At 46.8% G+C, this 26,752-nt stretch overlaps 1 protein-coding gene across 8 annotated transcripts in view; it reads left to right on the plus strand.

Moving 5' to 3' along the window:
• DIAPH2 (diaphanous related formin 2) overlaps positions 1-26,752 on the plus strand; it is a 1,435,719-nt gene that overhangs the window by 822,026 nt on the left and 586,941 nt on the right. The gene's annotated exons all lie outside the window — the stretch shown is intronic.

Here is a 26,752-nt window from a genome sequence, read left to right on the forward strand (position 1 = left end):
GAAACAGGAACAATCTTGTCACTCCCCGAAAATACGGTGTGTAAAGCATTGACCCAAATTGCTGTCTCGCTATATCCCTGCAGTCACTGGTCCAGATTAAGAGTTGCTCATTTACTAAATAAATTCAAGATATTATTATTATTATTATTATTATTATTATTATTATTTATGTGTAATACATTATGGCATGGCACGTCCTTAGATGTCCATTTTTGCGATGGCGAGGGGATTTTGACATTCAGGATTTGACATATTCAAAGTGTTGACATTTGACATACCGACATACACACTGTCAGCACTGACTTAATGCCAACATTGTCAGAATGTCGACATGAATTTAGGGTTAGGTTGTAATTAGGTTTAAGGTTGTGGTTGGGTTATGCTAAAGTATCACTATCAACATTCCGCCAATTCTTAACATGTCGACATCCTAAATGTCAGCATACAGACCGTGTAGACATTATGCTGTCGACATGTTATACCACATGTGCTATGGCAGAACAGTTACAGCAGTACTTCAGTTGAATCTGTATTTACCTGATCACTTTCTTATACGTTTGTACTGAGGTGAGACTCAATCTCTTCTTCTGTAACCTGTTTCTCAGTGATCCTATAGTACTGTTACAGGGATGAGAGACTGTAGCATTTCTAGCTGAGAGATGACACTCTCTCCGAGACAGTCCACAAGGTATCATCGCAGAGTGACAGAGGGCTGGGTGACTGTAGTAAGCTGAGAGATGACGCTCTCGGTGAGACAGTCCGTGTGGTATCAGTACAGAGTGACAGAGGGATGAGTGGCTGTAGTAAACTGAGATGACGCTCTCGGTGAGACAGTCCGTGTGGTATCAGTACAGAGTGACAGAGGGATGAGTGACTGTAGTAAGCTGAGATGATGCTCTCTCTGAGACAGTCCGTGTGGTATCAGTACAGAGTGACAGAGGGATGAGTGGCTGTAGTAAACTGAGATGACGCTCTCGGTGAGACAGTCCGTGTGGTATCAGTACAGAGTGACATAGGGCTGGGTGGCTGTAACAAGCCTAGCTGAGAGATGACACTCTCGTGAGACAGTCCGTGTGGTATCAGTACAGAGTGACAGAGGGATGAGTGACTGTAGCAGGCTGAAAGATGACACTCTCTCTGAGACAGTCCATGTGGTATCAGTACAGAGTGACAGAGGGATGAGTGGCTGTAGTAAGCTGAGATGATGCTCTCGGTGAGACAGTCCGTGTGGTGTCAGTACAGAGTGACAGAGGGCTGGGTGACTGTAGTAAGCTGAGATGATGCTCTCGGTGAGACAGTCCGTGTGGTGTCAGTACAGAGGGATGAGTGGCTGTAGTAAGCTGAGATGATGCTCTCGGTGAGACAGTCCGTGTGGTATCAGTACAGAGTGACAGAGGGATGAGTGGTTGTAGTAAGCTGAGATGATGCTCTCGGTGAGACAGTCCGTGTGGTGTCAGTACAGAGTGACAGAGGGATGAGTGGCTGTAGTAAGCTGAGATGATGCTCTCGGTGAGACAGTCCGTGTGGTGTCAGTACAGAGTGACAGAGGGCTGGGTGACTGTAGTAAGCTGAGATGATGCTCTCGGTGAGACAGTCCGTGTGGTGTCAGTACAGAGGGATGAGTGGCTGTAGTAAGCTGAGATGATGCTCTCGGTGAGACAGTCCGTGTGGTATCAGTACAGAGTGACAGAGGGATGAGTGGTTGTAGTAAGCTGAGATGATGCTCTCGGTGAGACAGTCCGTGTGGTGTCAGTACAGAGTGACAGAGGGATGAGTGGCTGTAGTAAGCTGAGATGATGCTCTCGGTGAGACAGTCCGTGTGGTGTCAGTACAGAGTGACAGAGGGATGAGTGGCTGTAGTAAGCTGAGATGATGCTCTCGGTGAGACAGTCCGTGTGGTATCAGTACAGAGTGACAGAGGGATGAGTGGTTGTAGTAAGCTGAGATGATGCTCTCGGTGAGACAGTCCGTGTGGTGTCAGTACAGAGTGACAGAGGGATGAGTGGCTGTAGTAAGCTGAGATGATGCTCTCGGTGAGACAGTCCGTGTGGTGTCAGTACAGAGTGACAGAGGGCTGGGTGACTGTAGTAAGCTGAGATGATGCTCTCGGTGAGACAGTCCGTGTGGTGTCAGTACAGAGTGACAGAGGGATGAGTGGTTGTAGTAAGCTGAGATGATGCTCTCGGTGAGACAGTCCGTGTGGTGTCAGTACAGAGGGATGGGTGGCTGTAGTAAGCTGAGATGATGCTCTCGGTGAGACAGTCCGTGTGGTATCAGTACAGAGTGACAGAGGGATGAGTGGTTGTAGTAAGCTGAGATGACGCTCTCGGTGAGACAGTCCGTGTGGTATCAGTACAGAGTGACAGAGGGCTGGGTGACTGTAGTAAGCTGAGATGACGCTCTCGGTGAGACAGTCCGTGTGGTATCAGTACAGAGTGACAGAGGGATGAGTGGTTGTAGTAAGCTGAGATGATGCTCTTGGTGAGACAGTCCGCGTGGTATCAGTACAGAGTGACAGAGGGATGAGTGACTGTAGTAAGCTGAGATGATACTCTCGGTGAGACAGTCCGCGTGGTATCAGTACAGAGTGACAGAGGGCTGGGTGACTGTAGTAAGCTGAGATGATGCTCTCGGTGAGACAGTCCGTGTGGTATCAGTACAGAGTGACAGAGGGATGAGTGACTGTAGTAAGCTGAGATGATGCTCTCGGTGAGACAGTCCGTGTGGTGTCGGTACAGAGTGACAGAGGGCTGGGTGTCGGTACAGAGTGACAGAGGGCTGGGTGACTGTAGTAAGCTGAGATGATGCTCTCGGTGAGACAGTCCGTGTGGTGTCGGTACAGAGGGATCCCTCTTCTCATCACACAAGGTGCATATTCTACCTTTGCAGGGTTACAATTACATTCCCAGTCCTTGCTCCTATTATCCGCACAGCTATTATGTACTTCCATTATAAACCCACTATACTCATACAGCCCTTTACACAATTATGAAACACAGTGGAAAATAAATGAATATGCCTCAGTAATAATCCTGAATGGAGACTCGTGGTCAGATGATTATATGGGGAGAAGAGAGATGTACAATGATTACCTTTATACATGAATAAGTCATTGTATAACCAGTGTCTGATAACCAGCACAGGCGCCGCGGACGTTGCAGGTAGACGCAGTAACCTATATTATCTCGGCTTCCTTACCAATGGTGTTATGTGTACACTACCCACCCTATGTCCTTGGTACCAATGCCAGCTCAAGGGCAACTAAACTGGGGCAGGTGCCTCCGGCATAAAGGTGATAGATGCGAGATCTTTAGTTTAAATGTTACTTAAAGCTCGGACCCATTTACAATATCAGCAAGAGACTCACTATGAGATAACACCACGTGGTCTTTTCTGAACCATGGTATCAAATAATTATTACACCCCCCCGCCCCTTCTAAGACAATAAAGTGAAAGCCCCCCCCCCCCCCCCTTGTTCATGTCTCCTAAGGTCACCAATCTTTTCAGCCATCCCTGCTTTATACCCCCCCCCCCATTTGTGACACAGACTTATTCACAAAAAGTGTATTTGAAACCAAATTGTCTTTTCAATTTTTTTTTATCAGCAAATTGTAATTTAAGAAAAATCTAACTATACAGCATTATTAATATAATGTTATGCCGTGGTTATTAACACCTTGGAATAATACACATAGTAAATAATAACTTCTACCCCTAGGGGCTTTCCTTCTGCTAAAAGTCAGGCTCTTATTTGTTCTAGCAGAGTGTTCAAAGCCCGTGCTCCGTGTCTCCCTGCAGCATAGTGTACGGTGTACCACAGTGTCTCCCTGCAGCATAGTGTACGGTGCACCACAGTGTCTCCCTGCAGCATAGTGTACGGTGCACCACAGTGTCTCCCTGCAGCATAGTGTACGGTGCACCACAGTGTCTCCCTCCAGCATAGTGTACGATGCACCACAGTGTCTCCCTGCAGCATAGTGTGCAGTGCGCCACAGTGTCTCCCTGCAGCATAGTGTACAGTGCACCACAGTGTCTACCTGCAGCATAGTGTACGGTGCACCACAGTGTCTCCCTGCAGCATAGTGTACGGTGCACCACAGTGTCTCCCTGCAGCATAGTGTACGGTGCACCACAGTGTCTCCCTGCAGCATAGTGTGCAGTGTGCCACAGTGTCTCCCTGCAGCATAGTGTACGGTGCACCACAGTGTCTACCTGCAGCATAGTGTACGGTGCACCACAGTGTTTCCCTGCAGCATAGTGTACGGTGCACCACAGTGTCTCCCTGCAGCATAGTGTACGGTGCACCACAGTGTCTCCCTGCAGCATAGTGTACAGTGCACCACAGTGTCTCCCTGCAGCATAGTGTACGGTGCACCACAGTGTCTCCCTGCAGCATAGTGTACGGTGCACCACAGTGTCTTCCTGCAGCATAGTGTACGGTGCACCACAGTGTCTCCCTGCAGCATAGTGTACAGTGCACCACAGTGTCTCCCTGCAGCATAGTGTACAGTGCACCACAGTGTCTCCCTGCAGCATAGTGTACCGTGCACCACAGTGTCTCCCTGCAGCATAGTGCACGGTGCACCACAGTGTCTCCCTGCAGCATAGTGTGCAGTGCACCACAGTGTCTCTCTGCAGCATAGTGTACAGTGCACCACAGTATCTCCCTGCAGCATAGTGTACGGTGCACCACAGTGTCTCCCTGCAGCATAGTGTACAGTGCACCACAGTGTCTCCCTGCAGCATAGTGTACGGTGCACCACAGTGTCTCCCTGCAGCATAGTGTACGGTGCACCACAGTGTCTCCCTGCAGCATAGTGTACGGTGCACCACAGTGTCTCCCTGCAGCATAGTGTACGGTGCACCACAGTGTTTCCCTGCAGCATAGTGTACGGTGCACCACAGTGTCTCCCTGCAGCATAGTGTACAGTGCACCACAGTGTCTCCCTGCAGCATAGTGTACAGTGCACCACAGTGTCTACCTGCAGCATAGTGTACAGTGCACCACAGTGTCTCCCTGCAGCATAGTGTACAGTGCACCACAGTGTCTACCTGCAGCATAGTGTACAGTGCACCACAGTGTCTCCCTGCAGCATAGTGTACAGTGCACCACAGTGTCTCCCTGCAGCATAGTGTACAGTGCATCACATGAACGCTGTATAGGATTGCATTTTATTGTAGCAAGCATTAAGGGTAATAATCATTTTAAAGTATCATCCAATACCTTTTATATTATTCGTCATAAAATACCAAGTACCTTTTAAGCAGGGCATCCCAGTGGCGTGCGGTGAGGTCAGTGGCTGGTGAGGTACTACAGCCATAATGTCCACCGAATCTGCCGATGACCCCTGCCGCCGCCGAGTAAATGCCCGCTACTGACCCTGAGTCGATGCCCTGTGCCACCGCCAATGGCTTACAAACTCACCCACCATCAACTGACCCAGCCCTCCGCCACTAATTTGCATCTCAGTCCGATGCCGCCAATGCCCGCTGCCTGCCTGCTCATCATACTTGTGATATATTGTACATTTTTATAGAAAAAAAAATAGTGTTTGGGACTGGGAAGGGAGTGGGAGGAGGACATGAATGCAATTTTGTTGTCCAGGGCTTCCATTAACTTAATGGAAAAGGGTCTGAATGGGTTAAAAAAAAAATGCGTGAGGTCCCCCCTCCTAAGTGTAACCAGCCTCGGGCTCTTTGAGCCGGTCCTGGTTGTTTAAATACTGGGGAAAAATTGGACAGGGGTTCCCCGTATTTAGACAACCAGCACCGGGCTCTTAGTCCGATCCTGGTTCCAAATAATACGGGGGACAAAAGACGTAGGGGTGCCCCGTATTTTTGAAACCAGCACCGGGCTCCACTAGCCAGGGACATAATGCCACAGCCGGGGGACACATTTACGTAGGTCCCTGCGGCCATGGCATTACCCCCCCAACTAGTCACCCCTGGCCGGGGTTCCCTGGAGGTGTGGGGACCCCTTAAATGAAGGGGTCCCCCCCCTCCAGGCACCCAAGGGCCAGGGGTGAAGCCCGAGGCTGTCCCCAGCACCCCTAGGCGGTGGGTGCCAGGCTGATAGCCATAAGTGTGTAAAAAAAAGAGTATTGTTTTTTGTTGTGGAACTACAAGGCCCAGCAAGCCTCCCCCGCTTGCTGGTACTTGAAGAACCTCAAGTACCAGCATGCGGGGAAATAACGGGCCCGCTGGTACCTGTAGTTCTACAACAACAAAAAATATCCAAATAAAAACACAACTCGCACACCGTGACAGTAAAAGTTTATTAAAAACACACTTACACACTCACACATACTTACCTACATCCCACGCCGGTCACGTCCACTTGTCCAGTAGAATCCAATAGGTGGTTCCTGTAAAAATAAGAGAGAGATTACTTACCTACATCCCACGCCGGTCACGTCCACTTGTCCAGTAGAATCCATATTGGAACCAGGCACCTGCAACAAGAATAGAAATAAATACTTACGAGAGAGAGAGAGAAGGAAGTCCCGGGCTGACTCTCACTCACAGCCAGCTACCGGCCCGTTGCTTAGCAACGGGACGCGCCTGGCAACACAAGTCACAGTGCCGCAGCGGCTGGAGGCGGAGGGCCAGGAGGAGAGGTGAGCACTACGGGGACTGCTGCAAGACAACACACACATACAAACATAGAACTCACCCCTCACTCCTGCTTCAGGCTCGTCGCTCCAACGCCAGTCACAGCCGCCGGGTCCCGCCGCCTCTTCCCCCTCCAGCGTCGTGTTGGTGATTGGACAGCGGATCCAGCACTGGATCCGCTGCCCAATCACAGGTGCCTCGCTGACATGGGGGTGGTGTCCCTGTCAGCGAGGCACTTGTTTCAGTGCCGCTTTCCTGCTTTGTTTCAATGGGCTTTTACAGCCCAGTGTTTGGCCCCGCCCCCCGCTCTGCCCCGTTCCCATTATCCACGGGAGGCACTGCTATCAGTGCCTCCCAAAGTCATTTAAATGCATCAAATTATTAGAATTAAATAAAGAAGATACTTATGACACAGACTATGTGTCATAAGTATCTTCTTTGTATGATTTTAATAATTAATCACAGGGGAGGCACTGCCTCCCCTGCCTCCCCTGACTGCACGTCCCTGGGGCATCCAGTGGTCATTATTCTACACTGTCCGCCTACAAGTCATTATCTCCTTTTTCAAAACCTCCCAGGTTGGCGAACAAAAATGTCTGCCAGCAGAAGTTAGTCTGCGACACAGATAACGTGTTTGCAATTGTCTTCTTTTCAATTGGAGGATCTCTAAATGTAACATCACGTTTGCCAACTGCAATGCTCTAATTGGCTGCAGGCTGATGATATTTAGTCCCGCCCACTCAATATCTGACTGTATCCTGGTGTAGTGTTAAAGAATGAATACACTGAAATGGACCTAAAAATTAGGCCTTTGCTTTTAGCTTGACTTATATGGTCAAGGGAGAGGATACAGTCACCATTATCCACAGTGGCTATGTCAATATTCATAGTGCCGACACCAGAAGGTTGACATTCATGATGTCAATGTGGTTAAAATGTTGACATCATAAATGACAACATCTGGGAAAGTCAACATTGACAGAATGTTGACATATAAACTGTTGACATGTGCATTAGGGTAAGGGTCAGGGATATACTGACAGTAAAAAGACCCCATCAACATTGCAAAAAATGTCAACATTACACCAGTGTTGACATGGTCAATGCCGACAACACATTTTAATGACGATCTAATGAAAATTGACATTTTGACCAGCGACATAAAATACAGAACCCCAAGAGGGAATGGTTGGAGCTCATACAATAATAAACCCAATCTATTCCCCTTTTAACCACTTAACCGGCATGGTCAGATCACATGTGACCACGCCACCCCACTGCGTACCCCAGTTTTTGGCGATATGCATAATATAAAATTTCAATATTTAAAAAAAAATACTTTTTAAACTATATTAAATTTAAATAAAAAAAAAATGTTTTGAACAGTTTTGAAGGGAAAAATAGTCAGTAAAGTGGTTAATTTACTTTAATAAGTTATACACAGGACCTGAATAATATATTTTAGATTTGCGCAGTTAATATAGGCAGGACCAGCAGCACCATGCAGTCAGATTATTCACTCGCTGGTCCCTGCTTTTGTGTAAGTGCTTTCCTGTTTAACCACTTATCTGACAATTTTTCCCTTCAAAACTATTCATATAGTTGTTTTTATTTTTATTTCTTATTCAATGTAGTTTCAAAGTATTTTTAAAAAATATTATATTATGCACATCCGCAGAACGCATCTCCTCGTCAAAACCTGGGGGACACGGTGGTGCAGCGCAGTCGCATGTGATCTGACCGTGCCAGTAAAGTGGTTTTAAAGAGTGTTTATTTGAGTATTTAATTATATAGGGATGAGCGGGTTCGGTTCCCTGAGAAACAAACCCTCCCGGACTTAATTCTCCGAGCGCGGATCCGAGCCAGACTCGGGACTTCCCGCCAGACTCGGAAACCAGAATGAGGCAAAATGTCATGATCCCGCTGTTGGATTCTCGCAAAATGTCATGATCCCGCGCGTCCCCGCCATTTTCACTCTGGACTTGGAGAGTGAGGGACACCAACCTCTCTCTGTGGGTGGTGGCGTGGGGTTAGTGTGTGCTCTGTAGGGGTGCTGCTGCAGTCACTGTGGTGTATCTGTGCTGTGTTAGGGGTGCTGTCACTGGCGTTACTGCCGGGTGCTGCAACTGTACATGGGTGTTGCTGTCCTGGCGGTCACTGTGTTTGTACAGGGGGCAGGGGCACTGTGAAATATAGGGGTGCTGATGTCTTAATAACATTACACTGGCCCTGTCTGTTATAAAAGTTTGGGTGCAGTTAAAAATTTAAAGCACACTGCTCCTGTATGCTGTGAAATATAGGGGTGCTGATGTATTAATAACATTACACTACTCCTGTATGTTGTAAATATTCAGGGGTGCTGCTGCTGTTAAAATAACATTACACTGATCCTGTATACGGTAAGAATACAGGGGTGCTGTGAAAATAAAGGGGCGCTGTCGTGCGTGCTGTAATAATAAAGGGGGCACTGTTCTATGTGCTGTAATAATAAAACGGGGTGCTGTCCTGTGAAATGGAGAACAACAATTTGGAGGAAAATATAGTGGAAGATCAGGAACCACTTCCAGTTCCTAGTACTAGTGCTGAAGCTGCTGCTGCCACCAGTCATGACATTGACGATGCAATTCCATCAACGTCGTCTGCTAAGGTCGATGCCCAATGTCATAGAGGGCGTGTAAAATCCAAGAAGCAAAAATTCATAATCAGAAAAAAAAAGAAATTATCTGATGAGAAACAGAAAATTTGCAATATGCCATTAACTACACGAAGTGGCAAGGAAAGTCTAAGGCCTTGGCCTATGATCAAGACTGGTGGCTCAGCTTCTCATGCTTAGCGTAGTCATCCAGCGACCTCGGTGCACCTCTTTTTTTTCTTTGCATCATGTGCTGTTTGGGGACTATTTTTTGAAGTGCCATCCTGTCTGACACTGCAGTGCCACTCCTAGATGGGCCAGGTGTTTGTGCCGCCCACTTGGGTCGCTTAGCTTAGTCATCCAGCGACCTCGGTGCAAATTTTAGGACTAAAAATAATATTGTGAGGTGTTCAGAATAGACTGGAAATGAGTGGAAATGATTGTTATTGAGGTTAATAATACTATAGGATCAAAATTACCCCCAAATTCTGTGATTTAAGCTGTTTTTATGTTTGTTTTTTAATTGTCCAGATCCAAAACAAAAACCCAAACGGGTGGTTTTGGCAAAACCAATCTAGATCCAAAACACGAAAAGTACCCGCTGCCCATCTCTAATTTAATATCCTCTTTCTCCAATGAGTCAGGACTCCCAACCATTGTTGTTTGCAACGCGAATTGTCTATAACAGTAGTAAAATGCATCTAGATAATCCGGATGCTAGAATCACATACCCACTACAGCTGTATATTATACAGTATTATAGTTGTATATGCCTTACTTAGTAATAACGGGCTAAAAGAAAGATTGCACTAATTTACCTAACCCTCAACTCCTGGAGGAAATAAAGGCAAAAAAGTGGAGGACATACAAACTCCACACCAATTGGGGCCATGTGGGAATCAGACTCGGGACCCAGATGCTGTAATACTAACCACTGTGTCTCCATGCTTTTGAAGTGACATTTTTTTTTTTTAATCCCAGTGCAGATCGTACTGTATATTATTATTTTTCTGGTGTATGACTTAATGTTCTGCGGAGTCTAGAAACACTTTCCCCTCTCTAGAATCGCATCCTTTTAACACAGCACCTGACGTTCTCACGCTCGTTCCTGCGCTGTTATCCTGTGGCTGGTAAAGTCGTTTCTAAGCCGGCAAATTGTAGATGTTAAATCCACGCACTCAATGTATCAGCATGTTAAATATCACTGAGCAGTAATTCAGCGTTTTAATTCTGCGGGTACACCGGCGAAATCCCATCCTACAGATATTTCTAAAACTATACATCAGAGAATTAATAAAATAGGAGAGAGAGAACTGAACGGCGGCGGTCACAGCAGGTGAGGTCGATAACGCGGTCGTATGTGGCTATTACAGTAATGGTCCCCTTTGAAGTGTAAGCTATATGGGAAACAGGCTGTTTAACAAGTGACAATGTTTAATGGGAGGCTATGCAGAGTGGCGTTATTTCCTACACTCACCGTGGCCAAAAGGCAGAGAAATAATGTGATTACAGCATCGCCACAAACCGCCCAAAACTAACCGGTGCCTCCACTGATTAACGTCATCTTAATTGTTCTGTATTATCTCCAGTATTTGTGTTGTCCTCATAGGTGTGAGTCCTGTATCTTATGCTGCACAGGTATTTTTCCTTTGTAACCTCTATCTTTTACAGACAGATCACACTTTATACATATAGGGGGTAATTCCAAGTTGATCGCAGCAGGAATTTTTTTTTAGCAGTTGAGCAAAACCATGTGCACTGCAGGGGAGGCAGATATAACATTTGCAGAGAGAGTTAGATTTGGGTGGGTTATTTTGTTTCTATGCAAGGTAAATACTGGCTGCTTTATTTTACACTGTAATTTAGATTGCAGATTGAACTCACCACACCCAAATCTAACTTTCTCTGCACATGTTATATCTGCCCCCCTGCAGTGCACATGGGCCCTCATTCCGAGTCGTTCGCTCGGTAATTTTCATCGCATCGCAGTGAAATTCCGCTTAGTACGCATGCGCAATATTCGCACTGCGACTGCGCCAAGTAATTTAACAATGAAGATAGTATTTTTACTCACGGCTTTTTCTTCGCTCCGGCGATCGTAGTGTGATTGACAGGAAATGGGTGTTACTGGGCGGAAACACAGCGTTTTATGGGCGTGTGGATAAAAACGCTACCGTTTCCGGAAAAAACGCAGGAGTGGCCGGAGAAACGGGGGAGTGTCTGAGCGAACGCTGGGTGTGTTTGTGACGTCAAACCAGGAACGACAAGCACTGAACTGATCGCAGATGCCGAGTAAGTCTGAAGCTACTCTGAAACTGCTAAGTAGTTTGTAATCGCAATATTGCGAATACATCGGTCGCAATTTTAAGAAGCTAAGATTCACTCCCAGTAGGCGGCGGCTTAGCGTGTGTAACTCTGCTAAAATCGCCTTGCGAGCGATCAACTCGGAATGAGGGCCATGGTTTTGCCCAATTGCTAACAAACTTGAAGCTGCGATCAACTCAGAATTACCCCCATAGTGCAATCGGGCGCAAAAAAGGAGGTGCACCTCAGCTGGTGCTGTGTAAGCCACCTGTACTACCATGCAGGCACAATAGAGGGATATGGTATTAGAACTAACCAGCCCATGTTTAGTGGTAGGCAGTGGTGCAAGTTGAAAAAATGTCTTACGGGTACTGTGTGCGCGCGCCAAAAAATGGGTGTGGTCAAATGTCACATGGGGCGTGGCCAATGAAAATGGGGGCGTGATACACATATGGAGGGAGGGGCAGATACACGTATGACCCCAATAGTGCCAGATACACATATGGAGGGAGGGACAGATACACGTATGACCCCAATAGTGCCAGATACACGTTGCCCCACAGTGCCAGATACACGTTGCCCCACAGTGCCAGATATACATTGCCCCACAGTGCCAGATATACATTGCCCCACAGTGCCAGATATACATTGCCCCACAGTGCCAGATATATATTGCCCCACAGTGCCAGATATACATTGCCCCCACAGTGCCAGATATACATTGCCCCACAGTGCCAGATATACATTGCCCCACAGTGCCAGATATACATTGCCCCACAGTGCCAGATATACATTGCCCCACAGTGCCAGATATACATTGCCCCACAGTGCCAGATATACATTGCCCCACAGTGCTAGATATACATTGCCCCCACAGTGCTAGATAGAAAATGCCCCCACAGTGCCAGATTTACATTGCCCCACTGTGCCAGATTGACATTGCCCCCACAGTGCTAGATATACATTGCCCCCACAGTGCCAGATATACATTGCCCCCACAGTGCTAGATATACAATGCCCCCACAGTGCCAGATTTACATTGCCCCCACAGTGCCAGATTTACAATGCCCCCACAGTGCCAGATTTACATTGCCCCCACAGTGCTAGATATACATTGCCCCCACAGTGCTAGATATACATTGCCCCCACAGTGCTAGATATACATTGCCCCCACAGTGCCAGATACACAATGCACCCCTGTGCCAGATATACTGTACATTGCCCCCACAGTGCTAGATATACAATGCCCCACAGTGCTAGATATACATTGCCCCCACAGTGCCAGATATACATTGCCCCCACAGTGCCAGATATACATTGCCCCCACAGTGCTAGATATACATTGCTCCCACAGTGCCAGATATACATTGCCCCCACAGTGCTAGATATACATTGCCCCCACAGTGCCAGATATACATTGCCCCCACAGTGCCAGATATACATTGCCCCCCACAGTGCTAGATATACATTGCCCCCACAGTGCCAGATATACATTGCCCCCACAGTGCCAGATATACATTGCCCCCACAGTGCCAGATATACATTGCCCCCACATTGCCAGATATACATTGCCCCCACAGTGCCAGATATACATTGCCCCCACAGTGCCAGATATACATTGCCCCCACAGTGCCAGATATACAATGCCCCCACAGTGCCAGATATACATTGCCCCCCACAGTGCTAGATATACATTGTCCCCACAGTGCCAGATATACATTGCCCCCCACAGTGCTAGATATACATTGCCCCCACAGTGCCAGATATACATTGCCCCCACAGTGCCAGATATACATTGCCCCCACAGTGCCAGATATACAATGCCCCCACAGTGCCAGATATACATTGCCCCCACAGTGCCAGATATACATTGCCCCCACAGTGCCAGATATACATTGCCCCCACAGTGCTAGATATATATTACCCCCCACAGTGCTAGATATACATTGCCCCCACAGTGCTAGATATACATTACCCCCCACAGTGCTAGATATACATTGCCCCCACAGTGCCAGATATACATTACCCCCACAGTGCCAGATATACATTGCCTCACAGTGCCAGATATACATTGCCCCCACAGTGCTAGATATACATTGCCCCACAGTGCCAGATATACATTGCCCCCACAGTGCTAGATATACATTGCCCCCCCACAGTGCCAGCTATACATTGCCCCCACAGTGCCAGAATACATTGCCCCCACAGTGCCAGATATACATTGCCCCCACAGTGCCAGCTATACATTGCCCCCACAGTGTCAGATATACATTGCCACCACAGTGCCAGATATATATTGCCCCCCACAGTGCCAGATATGCATTGCCCCTACAGTGCTGGATATACAATGCCCCCACAGTGCCAGATATACATTGCCCCCACAGTGCCAGATATACATTGCCCCCACAGTGCCAGATATACATTGCCCCCCACAGTGCTAGATATACATTGCCCCCACAGTGCTAGATATACATTGCCCCCACAGTGCTAGATATACATTGCCCCCACAGTGCTAGATATACATTACCCCCCACAGTGCCAGATATACATTGCCCCCACAGTGCCAGATATACATTGCCCCCACAGTGCTAGATATACATTGCCCCCACAGTGCCAGATATACATTGCCCCCACAATGCTAGATATACATTGCCCCCACAGTGCTAGATATACATTACCCCCCACAGTGCTAGATATACATTGCCCCCACAGTGCCAGATATACATTGCCCCCACAGTGCCAGATATACATTGCCCCACAGTGCCAGATATACACTGACCCCACAGTGCCAGATATACACTGACCCCACAGTGCCAGATATACATTGCCCCCACAGTGCCAGATATACATTGCCCCCACAGTGCCAGATATACATTGCCCCCACTGTGCTAGATATACATTGCCCCCACAGTGCCAGATATACATTGCCCCCACTGTGCTAGATATACATTGCCCCCACAGTGCCAGATATACATTGCCCCCACAGTGCCAGATATACATTGCCCCACAGTGCTAGATATACATTGCCCCCACAGTGCTAGATATACATTGCCCCCCACAGTGCTAGATATACATTGCCCCCACAGTGCTAGATATACATTGCCCCCACAGTGCTAGATATACATTGCCCCCACAGTGCCAGATACACAATGCACCCCTGTGCCAGATATACTGTACATTGCCCCCACAGTGCTAGATATACTGTACATTGCCCCCACAGTGCTAGATATACATTGCCCCCACAGTGCTAGATATACATTGCCCCCACAGTGCTAGATATACATTGCCCCCACAGTGCTAGATATACATTACCCCCACAGTGCTAGATATACATTGTCCCCACAGTGCCAGATATACATTACCCCCACAGTGCTAGATATACATTGCCCCCCACAGTGCTAGATATACATTGCCCCCACAGTGCTAGATATACATTGCCCCACAGTGCCAGATATACATTGCCCCACAGTGCTAGATATACATTGCCCCCACAGTGCTAGATATACATTGCCCCACAGTGCTAGATATACATTGCCCCCACAGTGCTAGATATACATTACCCCCCACAGTGCCAGATATACATTGCCCCCACAGTGCCAGATATACATTGCCCCCACAGTGCTAGATATACATTGCCCCCACAGTGCCAGATATACATTGCCCCCACAGTGCCAGATATACATTGCCCCCACAGTGCTAGATATACATTACCCCCCACAGTGCTAGATACACATTGCCCCCACAGTGCCAGATATACATTGCCCCCACAGTGCTAGATATACATTACCCCCACAGTGCCAGATATACATTGCCTCACAGTGCCAGATATACATTGCCCCCACAGTGCTAGATATACATTGCCCCACAGTGCCAGATATACATTGCCCCCACAGTGCAAGATATACATTGCCCCCCCACAGTGCCAGCTATACATTGCCCCCACAGTGCCAGAATACATTGCCCCCACAGTGCCAGATATACATTGCCCCCACAGTGCCAGCTATACATTGCCCCCACAGTGCCAGCTATACATTGCCACCACAGTGCCAGATATATATTGCCCCCCACAGTGCCAGATATGCATTGCCCCTACAGTGCTAGATATACAATGCCCCCACAGTGCCAGATATACATTGCCCCCACAGTGCCAGATATACATTGCCCCCACAGTGCCAGATATACATTGCCCCCCACAGTGCTAGATATACATTGCCCCCACAGTGCTAGATATACATTGCCCCCACAGTGCTAGATATACATTGCCCCCACAGTGCTAGATATACATTGCCCCCACAGTGCTAGATATACATTACCCCCCACAGTGCCAGATATACATTGCCCCCACAGTGCCAGATATACATTGCCCCCACAGTGCTAGATATACATTGCCCCCACAGTGCCAGATATACATTGCCCCCACAATGCTAGATATACATTGCCCCCACAGTGCTAGATATACATTACCCCCCACAGTGCTAGATATACATTGCCCCCACAGTGCCAGATATACATTGCCCCCACAGTGCCAGATATACATTGCCCCACAGTGCCAGATATACACTGACCCCACAGTGCCAGATATACACTGACCCCACAGTGCCAGATTTACATTGCCCCCACAGTGCCAGATATACATTGCCCCCACAGTGCCAGATATACATTGCCCCCACAGTGCCAGATTTACATTGCCCCCACAGTGCTAGTTATACATTACCCCCACAGTGCCAGATATACATTGCCCCCCACAGTGCTAGATATACATTGCCCCCACAGTGCTAGATATATATTGCCCCCCACAGTGCCAGATATGCATTGCCCCTACAGTGCTAGATATACAATGCCCCCACAGTGCCAGATATACATTGCCCCCACAGTGCCAGATTTACATTGCCCCCACAGTGCTAGATATACATTGCCCCCACAGTGCTAGATATACATTGCCCCCACAGTGCTAGATATACATTGCCCCCACAGTGCCAGATATACATTGCCCCCACAGTGCTAGATATACATTGAACCCACAGTGCTAGATATACATTGCCCCCACAGTGCTAGATATACACTGACCCCACAGTGCCAGATATACACTGACCCCACAGTGCCAGATATACACTGACCCCACAGTGCCAGATATACATTGCCCCCACAGTGCTAGATATACATTGCCCCACAGTGCTAGATATACATTACCTCCACAGTGCTAGATATACACTGACCCCACAGTGCCAGATATACATTGCCCCCACAGTGCTAGATATACATTGCCCCACAGTGCCAGATATACATTGCCCCCACAGTGCTAGATATACATTGCCCCCCCACAGTGCCAGCTATACATTGCCCCCACAGTGCCAGAATACATTGCCCCCACAGTGCCAGATATACATTGCCCCCACAGTGCCAGCTATACATTGCCCCCACAGTGCCAGCTATACATTGCCACCACAGTGCCAGATATATATTGCCCCCCACAGTGCCAGATATGCATTGCCCCTACAGTGCTAGATATACAATGCCCCCACAGTGCCAGATATACATTGCCCCCACAGTGCCAGATATACATTGCCCCCACAGTGCCAAATATACATTGCCCCCCACAGTGCTAGATATACATTGCCCCCACAGTGCTAGATATACATTGCCCCCACAGTGCTAGATATACATTGCCCCCACAGTGCTAGATATACATTACCCCCCACAGTGCCAGATATACATTGCCCCCACAGTGCCAGATATACATTGCCCCCACAGTGCTAGATATACATTGCCCCCACAGTGCCAGATATACATTGCCCCCACAATGCTAGATATACATTGCCCCCACAGTGCTAGATATACATTACCCCCCACAGTGCTAGATATACATTGCCCCCACAGTGCCAGATATACATTGCCCCCACAGTGCCAGATATACATTGCCCCACAGTGCCAGATATACACTGACCCCACAGTGCCAGATATACACTGACCCCACAGTGCCAGATTTACATTGCCCCCACAGTGCCAGATATACATTGCCCCCACAGTGCCAGATATACATTGCCCCCACAGTGCCAGATTTACATTGCCCCCACAGTGCTAGATATACATTGCCCCCACAGTGCTAGATATACATTGCCCCCACAGTGCTAGTTATACATTACCCCCACAGTGCCAGATATACATTGCCCCCCACAGTGCTAGATATACATTGCCCCCACAGTGCTAGATATATATTGCCCCCCACAGTGCCAGATATGCATTGCCCCTACAGTGCTAGATATACAATGCCCCCACAGTGCCAGATATACATTGCCCCCACAGTGCCAGATTTACATTGCCCCCACAGTGCTAGATATACATTGCCCCCACAGTGCTAGATATACATTGCCCCCACAGTGCTAGATATACATTGCCCCCACAGTGCCAGATATACATTGCCCCCACAGTGCTAGATATACATTGAACCCACAGTGCTAGATATACATTGCCCCCACAGTGCTAGATATACACTGACCCCACAGTGCCAGATATACACTGACCCCACAGTGCCAGATATACACTGACCCCACAGTGCCAGATATACATTGCCCCCACAGTGCTAGATATACATTGCCCCACAGTGCTAGATATACATTACCTCCACAGTGCTAGATATACACTGACCCCACAGTGCCAGATATACATTGCCCCCATAGTGCTAGATATGCATTGCCTCACTCAGGCTGCTCCCTGTCCCCTCCAACTGATGTGCTCCCTGCTCCGCCTCCTCCTAACGCGCGCGGCTCAAGCAGCCTCAGCAGCCAGCCCCACTCTGCGCCCACTGCCGCGGGAGCGTGATGACATCACAATCACGCTCCCTGCACACTGGGAAGGGGAGGAGCAGCAGCGGCAGTAGCAGTACCCGGCCGGCCACAGCAACTGGTGAGCGCTGCGCACATCAACGCTGTGAGCGGCGGCCCGGCGGAGTGGGTACGGCGTACCCGCGGATAAACTCTTAAGGGTACGCCGTACCCGCCCGTACCCGCCCACTTGCAGCACTGGTGGTAGGGGTAGTAGACAGCTGGTTAGTATGTATGTATATGTAATACTGTTATTGTTTTTTTTTTTTTAACAATGTTCTATAGTTAAACCAGTAGCATGTACACTTACAGGGTGAGATGTATCAAGGCTTGTAGCGAGATATAGGGGTCTATTTACTAAGCCGTGGATGGAGATAAAGTACCAACCAACCAGCTCCAAGCTGCCGTTTCTCAAACCCAGCCTGTAACAGTGCAGCTAGGAGCTGATTGGCTGGTACTTTATCCCTGTCCACTTTATCTCTCTATAGTGGGTAAGTTGCACAGAGCCACGAAACAGCTTCAGCCGCCATTTATCTAGCAGTCTTTGAAACGACAGACGCGGATTGGGTGCTTTAGGCAACTTCTTTCTCTCTCTCTCCTCAAGGCTTGATACACCTCCTCTATAAGCTTATCGATTGCACCAACAGCGGGGAAGCTTCTCACATTCCATTCCAAACACAGCACCACCTGCGTAGTCACGGTACGGATGGAATCGAATATCGGTAACATCGATATGTACTGTAAGGTCTGATCATGGTCAGGTTTCTAATTGGTACAGGCAGTGCAATATACCGTATATAGGCCCTCATTCCGAGTTGTTCGCTCGTTATTTTTCTTCTCATCGCATAGATTTTCCGCAAACTGCCCATGTGCAATGTTCGCACCGCGCCTGCGCCAAGTAAATTTGCTAAGAAGTTTAGTATTTTACTCACGGCTTAACGGAGAAATTTCTTTGTTCTGGTGATCGGAGTGTGATTGACAGGAAGTGGGTGTTTCTGGGCGGTAACTGGCCGTTTTATGGGTGTGTGGGAAAAAACGCTGCCTTTCTGGGAAAAACGCGGGAGTGTCTGGAGAAACGGGGGAGTGTCTGGGCGAACGCTGGGTGTGTTTGTGACGTCAAACCAGGAACGAAACTGACTGAACGGATCGCAGTGGCAGAGTAAGTCTCGAGCTACTCAGAAATTTCTAATCGCTATTCTGCTAATCTTGCGTTCGCTAAGATACACTCCCAGAGGGCGGTGGCTTAGCGTGTGCAAAGCTGCTAAAAGCAGCTAGCAAGCGAACAACTCGGAATGAGGGCCATTGGCCAAATTGGCAATTGCCCACTAGTACTGTCAGGTAAGTGTTCTGCTGCATCCTGCGGGAAGATGCGCATCTCCTGTCTGCATGTGCAGACCAAAAAAAATTCAAAAATTCCCCTGACAATAAGTGTGCCATATCGGTTCTCAAGTAAGTTTCTCAAATCAGTCATTACGGACCCTCCAATTACTCATCCTTACAGTACTCCTAGTGAAACCGCGCAGCCAACGCTCTCACTGCTTTGACGGAGCGTAATGTGAGATGTGGTACGGTGACATTCCCCACACATGTCATTGCCAGGGCCCCTCATCAGGATTCAGAACAAGCCATGCAGAGCGCCATGAGGCCTACTTCTGGTGTTTTCTGGCTACGTACTGTAGCTTCATATCTCCTCGGAAATACAGTCCAGGTTGTAAGGGACTGTCCCACCTTCCCGCCAATCAATAGGTTGTCCCACCCCACCCGCATCAAAATATTCTGAATTTCCTCAGATGTTAGGGGCACCTACCTGCGGCACCAGCACATCAGGACTGTCCCTTTCACGTTGAGGCATTTGGGGGATGTCCTATCAGAGCTCATGAAGCCATGCAATATTTACACGAGTTACATATCTAGATATGTAGCCTCCATCCTCCCGTACTTGGCAGAAGAGATTACACTGGGTGTTTGCGGAGGTAACTCTCACGTATTTCAATTATTTTGCTTGTTGTTTTGTTTTCTTAGTTTGCTGTCTTTTGAAAACATAAATCCTGAGAGTTTCTGGGGATAATTTGATGCTGTTCTCTCTGCAATCTTTTAATATTAGTGTTTCCTATGTACTAGTGCCGCAGGAATATTTAGACAAAGGGAAAGTCTGCCCTGCGGAAGCTAATCTGATTTTACACCACTGGCCAAGGAGGACAGAGTAAATATTTTATTAACAGGGCATTAGAAATCTGCCCACGTTTTACATGAACTCCTTTGTAGCAGATAATTGAAATGTCTAAATCCGTTCCTGTTTTATTTTGTCCCTGTATGGAAAAGAAAGGTCAGTTTAAAGGGGTTGGACACCTAATTGAGATGTACCATGCTCTAGGCAGCAGTATCTAGCGTGCCTCAATAGGTACCATCGTTTGTCTTAAAGCAGCAGTCGACAGTGTCATGTGACTACCATGGCAATATCAGTAGTGAGCAGGGAGGCTTTGAAATATTCATCTGAGCTCTCCTCTGTGCACTGTAAAATATTCCCTTTCATCTGCCCCCTCTGTATCACCTTGCATGTTGAGAACAGTGAGCCTGTGTGCATGTGTGATCGGCAGCCATATTTAACATCCTCCAGAGATATTTTCAAAAGGAGATAATTGCTAGATAGAGTGGTAATGGGGTTTCTGCTTTTAAACCGCGCTGGACACACATGTGTACGCGGAAGTCAAGAGCTAATGTGCATTGCTGGCTGAATCGAAGTGTCTGAGAAATAAAAAAATTATTTTGCTTTATTATTATTTCTAAAAACTTTTTTTTTACTTCTATGTACTGCAAGTAAAGACACGTTATCGATATAATTTTTTTTATACCTTTATATATATATATATATATATATTTATTTATTTATTTTTTAAAGCCGCTACACTAAATTATTTACAATATGGATAGGACACTGTTACCATAGTATCGTTCATGTTATAATGTTGGATCTGATCCAGAGAAATATATATAAATTGCATGTATTACTTTTTATTCCTGTCGGAGCACAGTTGTTTTTCAGTTAATACACACAGACCACACTGGTTATGGAACAAAGTATGACGTGAGAGAGTTTCTTGAGCAATATATAGCTCTAGCCTGCTAAATTTATCAGAACATAATAGTTGCATAAGGGAGTAACCCCGGAGCAGTAATCCTGCTGTGGTAGCTTCTAGTATTCAGTTTATTATTAGTTTAGCACAACTGTCGCGGCCGCCATATCCGTCTGCTTGTTTGTGCTTTAAAAACATGTCCACGCACTTTTCTGACGTCACTGATTTTGAAACTGTACTACCGGGAGATGCTTGATCATTAGCACAGAAAAACACTCTCGGATATAAAAGATAATGGTGAACATGTAGGATCCTAGCAGAAAATAGCTTTGTACTACAGTACGCCCAACACGTATAAACTAATGGGACACCTACAACAATTGGTAGGCAGAAATTCTGATGTTACCCAAAGCAACCAATTAGGTGTTGGCTTTCATTTTCTAACCTGCTCTACAAAACCAGACCTAGTTTTTGGTTATTATTAGCAATCATTTCCCTATTTGTTACCAGCTCCTCCTTGAAAATTTTGGAGGAGACCCAGCAATGCCAGTCCACCCCCCTTCCCCAGAGGAATATGCTCTGCTCATGTGAGAACAGAGTGAGGTCCTTCGGTACAGTGGGTTGGCACTGCTCTACACATGCACACACACTTCCAGACCCTGTAGCAGTTGCTCATCCTACAACGTTCCACCATTGTGTATGAGGCCCATTTAACAATCAAAATATGTGAAAGTATTTTGAATTTTTTTTTTCTCCAACATGAGTTGGCCCCTGAACAGAGGGGCCCTCCAGCCATGCTACATAAGATGAGGACGTGTCTGATGTCAGTATATAATTATGTTGTGTACCTTACAGTTCAAGTGCCCCAGAAGGAGGGAGGCTGTGATGCCGCTATATAGATCTTTGGCATGGGCATAGCTACAGTATAGTGAATGCAGGGGGTGCCTTTGCTCTGTAGCTGAAAGACTTACAATGCCTGATTCAACTGCACCCTGGTCAGTTGTCGGCATTGTTCACTGCGCACTCTGTTGCATAATGGGGGTGATTCCGAATTGTTCGCTCGCTGGCTGCTTTTAGCAGCATTGCACACGCTAAGCCACCGCCTACTGGGAGTGTATCTTAGCTTAGCAGAATTGCGAACGAAAGATTAGCAGAATTGCGAATAGAAATATCTTAGCAGTTTCTGAGTAGCTCCAGACCTACTCACGAATAGCGATCAGTTCAGTCAGTTTCGTTCCTGGTTTGACGTCACAAACACACCCAGCGTTCGGCCAGACACTCTCGCGTTTTTCCCAGAAACGCCAGCGTTTTTCCGCACACACCCAGGCCAGTTTCCGCCCAGAAACACCCACTTCTTGTCAATCACACTACGATCACCAGAGCGATGAAAAAACGTTGTTACGACGTGAGTAAAATACCAAACTTTTGAGCAAATTTACTTGGCGCAGGCGTGCTGCGTACATTGCGTATGCGCAGTTTGCGACTAATCGCTCCGTAGCGGAATTTTTTTTACGAGCGAACAACTTGGAATCACCCCCCATGTGAACTGCAGGCACTGTGCGGCATTTACACTAGCAGCAGTACAATATGGTATATTGTTAACTAGAGGCACTTTTGGGGCCACTGGAGACTGATCTGGGGCCACTGTGCTGTATATTGTGTACTAGGGCACTACTAAGGGGCATAACGTTACATAGGGCACCACTATGTTCATATAATGATCTAGGGCACTACTACAGATGTAGCCACGCTCATCGTGGTTACATTTAGGCGTGAATGCGTCTCATTTACCACTACCGCGTGCGCACGAATGTATTGAGTGGCAATTGCTGCAGCTCGGCGCTGGTGCACCGGGTGTGCACCTAGTGCCGCGGTGAAGCCACGTTGAGCGTGGGTACATCTGTATGTTGCTTAAAAAGAATAAGTGTTGTGAAGAGGGAAGTCTCTATAGAAAGGGGAAGGGGCTCCTTTAAAATATTGCTATGGGACCCACAAATTTCTGGTTACCTCCCTGGTCTTTGAGGCCACACATCTGTAGGGGTAGGAGGTGTGATAGAAGGATTTTAAATATATCAAAGGCTTCAACTAGTTAGTACAGATGTGTCCTTATACATCTTTGCTGCAGTCTCACCAAACAGCCCCCCCCTCCCCCTGGCACGCCAGTTCCCGTGAGACTCTGCTAGCGTTGGGCGTCTTTAAGTACAGTATGTCTTTGAGGGGACATTGTAGCACTCAGGAGAAAGCCATACAAACACGTGAAGATCATACATCACTGTGACACATCAATGCTAACCACTGTGCAACCACTGCATCCATGTTTATCTTATTCATTTATTTTAAAAATGTGTGGCAAAGATTAGCCAATTACAGAGATTTGTGTTCTCTGTCACCTTCACGTGAAACTACAGTATACTGTACCTGCATTCACCTAATTAGCATAAGTAAGAGTTTAATGTTCAATAAACATGAATAGATGCCCCTTATTTATCACATGGTCTAGAAAGCTTACTCTCTACTTTGCCCAGTATAAGGAACTAGAATGCTTTTAATTTACACTCGCTCAACAAAAATTCTAGCTCTTTTTATCTGGCCGAATTGCATGTGCTATTACAAGGATTTCAAAAAAGTGGCTTGGTAATTATAAAAGCACTTGATATGCATCAGAAAGGAACAGGTTAAAGTTAAATATGGTCGGTGTGCAGCGTGGTTCTGACCCGGGTTATTCAACCCAGGACTGCAAAAAAGGTTCTGATTGGATGTTCTTTTGTAACCATTTAAAATGACATTCATAGTGTTTACTAAAGTGACCTGTGTTCAGTGTGAAAGGGGCCAACCCCGGAATAACCTGGGTTGAAAGTGCAGTGTGAAGCGTTGGACTCGGGTTCAAAAGCCTGGAGGACCTTTGGCACTTTAAGCCCCACGTGCTGGCCACACCTCTTCCACGCAAAATTTGGGGGCTGTGCCGCTCATCTTACAGTGCTGCTGCCGCCTCCTCATTGGATATCTGGCCTGACAGAAGCCTAGTGTGCCCCGATTGGCAAAATGTGGGTACGTTGTTGCTAATTACATCCATAGCTACAATAAGTACAGTTATTTCAGGATTAAATATACAATAAACAATGTAAATGAACCAGCTCTTGCACTCATTGGAGTATTCCGTGGAATAAACTCATTGTAGTTTTTTTTTTCCCCCACCGGTGGAAACACAGCGACATTTACAACGTTCCATAGAAGATAATTAAACTGCTTCTGCATTGTTTACATACATATTATAGGTATTTATATAATAGGATGACTGGCCACCAAATAGCGCTAAACCCATTACGCAGTCACGGGCTCAAACACCCCAATAATAATTGTTTTTGTGAGCACCGTAGACCTCTGGCATTCGCCGGCCTGTCTAGCAGAAAGCACATTTGCAAAGCGCTTTCTCCGGCAAATGCTAAGTGTTTCCCCAGCACAATTACTTTCTATCACAAGTCCTGAACTCTGCGGATTTTTGTTTGGACGCTGCTGTTTGTGGCTTAGGGGAAAGCAGCGTCATCACTGGCAAAACTGTTTCCAAACTTCTAAAATTGCATCCCAAGTTCTCTTTCATTACCCTCTAATTGAATATTGATTCTTTTCCTCTTAAATGCTTCCACCCATTGTTTTCTCTCTCTCTCTCTCTTCGCCATTATATTTTTAACATTAAGTGGAAATTGGGCCAGAAAATAAAGTTGGACTGATTAAACATTGTGTGGACTTTGGTTTCACTTGTGTAACTTATTTTCTTTTAGGATTGGTGATGGTTACAAATGATGATGTTGGTAATTACTTACGGTGCTCGGTCATATCCAGTGTCGGATTTCTCCTATGGGCTGCAGGACTGCATCCCCCATTCCTCAGTAAAATCCACCACCTCATCTCAGTGTCAGAGAGCCAGTTGCAGTCCATGGCTTCATTATGACTGGCAGTGACTTCTTATTGGAAGTCCTTCCTGTCAGTCACAGACACACAAGGCAGCCCCATTGGGAGGTGTGTCCTTACTCCGGGACTGTCAGACCGGGCTGCTATAGTAAGAGAGCTAACTTTCTGTAGGAAGCCACTACCTGCCTTTTGCGTGGCCCAATCCGGCTTCTATGGGCTGTGGTTGGTGCAGTCCATAAAAGCCAAGGGTTTGCGCATGCGCAGTTGCATCATGGCATCTGCTCATGCACCGGATCCATTGAGCAGGGGCCAGGACCTGGAGACAGGCTGCCTCCTCTCCGAGCACGGCCCCCCACCAAATGTAAGTAGGAGCCACCACTGGTCATATCGGTTGCATAAACATATCTGGAATAAGCCAGGAAAGACCAGCCCACCAAGTATGATGCAAAAATAAGTATTATTGATTGCTGGTATACATCTCAGTACAGCGCAATGGTTCTTCAGTCACTTGTCAATAAGTAAATTTTTAACAAATATACAGTGTTTCTGTGTGTGTGTGTGTGTGTGTATGTATGTATATATATATATATATATATATATATACTGTATGAGCAATAGGAGTATGGCGCCACATGCGCTGGTAAAATCACAATATAAAAAAATCACTTGACAATTAGACCACTCCCTTATAGATATAGGGTGTCAGCTAGCCCCTAAGTGCTCAGCATGGGTAAAATGCTGCTAAGTTAAATATGGATAGGGGGATAGGGATATCAGCGACCAACGAGATTTAAAAGTAAATCTTCCAATAAGAAGGCTAAATACTAAGAATGTATGTTTTAGAGCAAAAATATATAAATGGAGAATGTTTGAGATAAAAAGTATAACAATAAGTTTATTCTAAAAATATACAATAATTTTAAACTAAAACACATATAGGGATCCACAGCATATATAAGAGAGGGTAAAGGACAAAAATACTTCTAAAAAATGTCAAGACTAAAATATTAAGAGAGTTCGAGTTTATCTTTAGTGTAGAGAGTCAATGAGGTACACCCAACGCGTTTTGTCTGTCTAACTTCATCAAGGGGACCCCTTTATGCGCAGGTGCAAATTGAAACACTGAGTGTCGGACTGTGGCATGAAGGGCCCACAGGGGGAATGCAGTGGTAGGGGGCCTATGTTTAGGGGTGTGGCTAGTTTTCAAAGGGGTGTGGTCAACCACCACATTGGTTTGCCTAACCATTAGAGAGTGCATGGGCTGGGCCCCTTGATAAATATATATAGTAAATACTGCTAGCCCATGCATGATAATGTACCAGATTAATAACAGCGATGCACTGTAGAAAATACACCATAGTCCTGTGCAGTATATGGTAACATATGTATAATGTATAATT

This window comes from Pseudophryne corroboree, chromosome 8 (assembly GCF_028390025.1).
Source record: "Pseudophryne corroboree isolate aPseCor3 chromosome 8, aPseCor3.hap2, whole genome shotgun sequence".
Classification (NCBI taxonomy): Eukaryota; Metazoa; Chordata; class Amphibia; order Anura; family Myobatrachidae; genus Pseudophryne; species Pseudophryne corroboree.